This window comes from Galleria mellonella, unplaced genomic scaffold (genome assembly GCF_026898425.1).
Source record: "Galleria mellonella isolate WM207_F2 unplaced genomic scaffold, CSIRO_AGI_GalMel_v1 utg171, whole genome shotgun sequence".
Classification (NCBI taxonomy): domain Eukaryota; kingdom Metazoa; phylum Arthropoda; class Insecta; order Lepidoptera; family Pyralidae; genus Galleria; species Galleria mellonella.
This window is the reverse complement of record NW_026442014.1, coordinates 2745647-2751559: the sequence shown is the minus strand read 5'-3', so window position 1 is coordinate 2751559 and position 5913 is coordinate 2745647.

Here is a 5913-nt window from a genome sequence, read left to right as displayed (position 1 = left end):
TGTAATTATTACTTAAGTTTTCTATGGTTGTGATCTGTTTTATGTGTCAATAAAATAAAAAAAAAACAATCGATTTAAAAAAATAAAGTTTCTCAATTCGGTTGTGTTTTTTTTTTATCTTTGTTACCTCATAACTCCGTCAGTTATGAATCGATTTGGAAAATTCTTTTGTTTTTATCTGAAAAGATATACTTACAGATTGGTCCAATAGAAATTTTATTAAAATAGGTTTAGAAGTTTAGTTTTTAAGTCAAAATAACTGATTTTACCGCAATTAATGTCGGTTTTGTTTGTGGAATATAATCTTAAATTATTATATTTTTTTTTATACAACTTAGAATGGCAAACAAGCTGACGGCCCACCTGATGGAAAGTGGTAACCGTCGCTTATAGACATGAGCAGTACTATGGACATAACAGAGTATACTGTTTCGCCCATGATACCCTCCATGCGTTACTATACCTGAGGACTCAGATGTTATTCATCTGTACCCTGTAAATTCACTGCCGTATCCTATCTTTTAAACCGAAACACAGCCATGCAAACACAACTGCTTCACGGTAGAAACACGAATGGGACAGCGGTGCCCAAAGAAACTACTTTTGTCTCCCTCTGATAATATGAGAATTATAAAAAGTTTTTAAGAAAACGACGTCGCGTCTAATCTTTTTATTTATGGATTTATTTTTCATAAAAAAAGTAAAATATTTTTTTCTCTAATATATTAGGAAAATTGTTTTCCCATAACCGGATAATCAAGAAGGATTTATTTTTCCCATATAAAATCGGTTTAGTGGAAGGAAAATTAATTTTCCGACAAATAACCGAGTGTGGATTTTTTTTCTTCATACGAGTACAAAATCATTGCTTTGTTTATTACAATTCCGTGAAATGCTACTAGCGTTGGTTTCCATGAATTGTTTTAACTCACGTGTACTTAACTTATTTCAAGTAAAAAGAAATATTATGCCGATATTATAAATGTGAGTTTGTTTACTTGTTACTACTTGGTAGGTATGGGTAAGGTCGGTACCGCTTCGATATGTACTCGTATATATCACCCATTTCGATATCGCCGATACTAGTCGGGAATCTTTATTTGTTTTAGTCGGATACTTCATTTCAATATTATTTATTAGACAACCAATATTTAATTTTGGGACAATATATAATTTTTTTATTAATGGATGATAATGGAATGGTAACCCCACCCGCGCTATCAGTATACACCGGCGGGGCACCAGTGAAGGATGATAGATGAGGATGAAGCAGGTCAGTTAGCCCATCGTGACGAATTCAACAAGAATTGTTCACGATGGTTTCCAGGGGATCCACGTGGAGGTCGACCTAATAAGGCATATTACTAGCAATGGGGCTGTCAAACTCCATTGCTAACAATCCCTTTCCCAACAACAACAATATATTAGTAAGTGCTATTGAACAAATATGTATAGGGGAGAAATATGAAAGGGTTAGTAATAGAGAGGTTAATTGTTTTTTTTTACTTTTGATCTTGAATATCTTAAGACGGGGACACGAGATTTTATGAGTTGCTTCAATAGGCAACATTTAGAATGGCGAAATAAAGGTCAATGCAAATTTTCAGGGTTTTATCTCTCATCCCGAGGTTCAACCCCCTATACGACTGAACTACACGGCCTTGCAGATGAAGTTGCGCTTAAAAGCTTGTTAATGCACCAAGTTGCTGCACTGACGCCAACGGTGCATGGAAGCGACGTGTGGAACATAACTACTTACCCTTTCATAATTGCATCCAATCTAATGTTGCATGCACTAAACTAGAGACTAAACACTGTCTATATCCACTAAATACTGTCTATATATAATTTATTTCATACTAGCTATTTGTCCGTTGCTTCGTATGCATAAATGATAAAAACAATTAAATAAACTACTTCAAGATGGCGTATTAATATAAAACAAACTATTAAATTATCTAGAAAAGCTACATTCAATTTGGTGCAGTAATTTTTGTGTGATCCTGTAAAAATATATATAGGCAGACAGGTATAGACAAAATATCTAAAAATTTTATATTTGATTTTTATTACTTTTATTTCCTATCAGAACGAACTGAAAATCGGAGAGAGATTATCGTCGGCTGTTCAAATACGAATTCTCAAGTACTTTGGCCATATTATCCGGAATGAAAATTGTATGGAACGTCAAACTAGTCAAACCAGAGGGAAACTTTGTACAAAAGTCGATTGCTTGGGTACCTTTGTCCCATTCGTGTTTCAACCGTGAAGCAGTTGTGTTTGCATGGGTATGTTTCGGTTTGAAGGGTGGGATATGGCGTGAATTTACTGGGTATCATGAGCGAAACAGTATACTCTGTTATGTCCATGGTACTGCTCATGTCTATAGGCAACGGTTACCACTTTCCATCAGGTGGGCCGTCAGCTTGTTTGCCTTTCTAAGTAGTATAAAAAAAAAACTGTCTAACAAATACAAGGCAAACGTCCTTGGAGTAAATTACCAACGCGATGGACTGACCTCATCAAAACGGCCACACAGCAGTCTATTGTGGAATGCTCTCGCTCGGCTGTGAGCAGAAGTAGATGGAGACGCATTGCGAGGACTTCAATCGTGAAGAAGATCTATCGTCATAAAAACCACGAGCACTCTGTCAAGAGTGTACGACTGAAGAGAGATTATTTTTTATTTTATTTATTTATTTAAGGGAACACCAGGAGCATATTGCATTATAACATATATAACAAACATTAAATATAATACAATATTAATGCACGTGCCTATTATAGGTATTCACAGCATTTATTTTAACATAATAAATACAGTGCGAGAAAATTAAGTAACAATTATAATGAATTAAATAACACTAGACTACAAATATTTTAAAAGTTGCGTTATTAGTTATAGAAATAAACATGTAACCTGAGTTGTGAGCAATACTTACTTTTATTAAAACCCCCTTATAAATTTTTCCTAAATATCCCTCATGTACAGGCATCGTCTACATAGTTACAAGTTTGTTATACCTATATTAATAAGATTATGAACTCATCAAGAAATTATCTTAGATATATTATACAATCTTTCAATATAATCTAGGCTTTCAATATGCCAACTCTCAACCTGAACAAAGTTGACATAAATATACATACTTATGCTGGTTCTTGACCTATGTTGAATGTCTTATATTTTTTTTTTTTTCTAATTTGGTACACTTAAATGAACTGGGGCTTCCGTTCTCGCTATTTGATACGGACGACGGGACACCCGAAGTGGTTGAGAAAGAAAATATGCGGTACAAGTAAGAATCTTTTTAACAATTATACTTATAAATTTTATACATAGCCTGAGGTCAATACGTTTGAATTTTTATTTTACAATAATAGATTTACAACAATTTAGTATAATAAAGTATGTATTTCTAATAAAATAATTACCGTGTGATCCCGGCATAGAATCAGCCATGTCTTCTTTTCCCGTGGATGTCGTAAAAGGTGAGAGAACTTAATGGTTGAGGGACGGGCAACAGCGTCCCTCTTAAAACATTACGAAAGACTAACTGCAGTTGCCAACCCACCTGCCAAGCGTGGCAACTACTGGCAGAACCTTTTAGTAAGGGGAGGCCTATGTTCAGCAGTAAACGGTGAACGGGTGATATGTTGATGATGATGATATATAATGTGCAATTATTATGCTATGACCTGTTCATGGTGCAATGAGAGAGTGGTACAGGCAAGTATGATTATTGTAATTATATTTACTATTATTTTATTTATTTGTATAGTTAATAATTATATATATATATATATATATATATATATATATATATATATATATATATATTTAATTTGATAAAGGTACTTTCTTAATTATACCTACTTGTACAACAATTAGTCCATTACCTTAAGGTTGTCCTGAAAAGATTGCTCTCAGTAAGACCGCCTTACTGTACTTATACAATTGTATCGTTGTGTTTATAAATTACCTTGTTTATTTCCTATATTGTATAATGCAAATAAAGTGTACTCATTTATTCATTCATTCATTATATTTTATTGTCCACAAAAATTACATTGTAATAATTTATTTGGAATAAAGATGTATAAAAGGCGAGCTTAACTCTGTAAGAGTTCTCTCCCAGTAAACCCTCAGTGGAAAGGAGCATTAATTACCAACGGGCAGTGTGCGTGCAATAAGTAGAGGAAATAGCAAGGTTGTTTTTACTAAGAAATAATAAATATGCTTACCTTAATACAAATTAACTTATATACTTACATTCAAAATGCGTATTTTATTATATTATTTTGTCTTTTTTTATTTTTTTTACTTGCATGTCTATACAGATGAGTGTTTTTTTTTATACAACTTAGAATGGCAAACAAGCTGACGGCCCACCTAATGGAAAGTGGTAACCGTCGCCTATAGACATGAGCAGTACCATGGACATAATAGAGTATACTGTTTCGCCCATGATACTCCCCATGCGTTGTCATTCCTGAGGACTCAGGTGTTATTCCTCTGTACCCAATAAATTCACGCCATATATCCCACATATGGCGTGAATTTAAACCGAAACATAGCCTTGCAAACACAACTGCTTCACGGTTGAAATACGAATGGGACAGAGGTACCCAAGCAATCGACTTTAGTGTAATAAAGGTGTGGTAGTAATACAAACTTCAAACTTCAAATATTATTATGTCTGAGGATTAATAGAAGACGAAGTAATTAACTAGGTTGTTAAGATCTCTGATACGAACTTTGAGGTTCGTTTTCTTAGTTCTAAAACTTAATATTAATACCTATTCCAGTCCTTAAATTTACACGGTTACTAAATAATTCTTATATTTATATAGTAACTTTATATAATTTCTGAAATTCAAACGCATATACTTACTAATATTATAAATGTGAAATTGGGTTTGTTTGTTACCTTATAGCGTCTTAACGGCTTAACAAACCTCTATGAAATTTGGTATACACGTACCATATGGGATGGAGTAGGATATAGGTTACTTTTTATGTTACTTAGTAAACATATCCTAGTCCCGCGGACGAAGTCGCGAGTAAATTCTAGTTATTACAGATTTGTGTACGATATGTTATTATTGCAATAAACATATCTATCTATGTGTATATTTGGTATTAAAAAACCTTTATTTTTTGTAATGTCTCTTGTAATCGATATTATAAATGTGAAAGAGAGATCACATTTTACTTGACACTTAACTTTTTAACCAATTTTCATTAAATTTATCACATGAACAGAATGGGTAGATAGATAGATAATTTATTTACATTACTTACAGCACACAAATTACAATAAAAAACATATACATAATACACAGTAAAAGAGATAAAAGAATGAAAATAAAAAAAACACAAATAAAAAAAAACAAAATGTATAAACTAACAATCTCCTTTCTTTCCCTTCCTTCATGCGTATGCCATAGCAACACAAAATGGTCACAACTCAGTTTATTGCTTTGCCCTTAAAAGAGCAAAACACTGATATTCTGTTGTGGCCAAGAGTCAGCCGCGAAATCCCTTATTAAAAATAATAATAAAAAGAAATATAAATAAAATGCATTGAATGTGCATTACATTCGCCTCCATTTGATATTATATTATAAATAAATAAATAAATTTTGTATAGAATATTTGTAGTACCAAAAAGAAACTTAGCCCTCCGAACATGTTATTTATTCCGGTCACACGAACTGAGTCGCAGGCATAGCTACTTAAGATGCTATGCGTTTATTTAGGATATCGCCTATTTTGCTTCCCGTTTATCAAAATACGTTTAGCTTTTTGTGCGTGATTGAGTAACGATTATCTAAATATATTTATACTAATATTATAAGGAGGAATGATTCGTTTGTTTGTAACTAAAAAGTTATTTAACTAATTTTAAT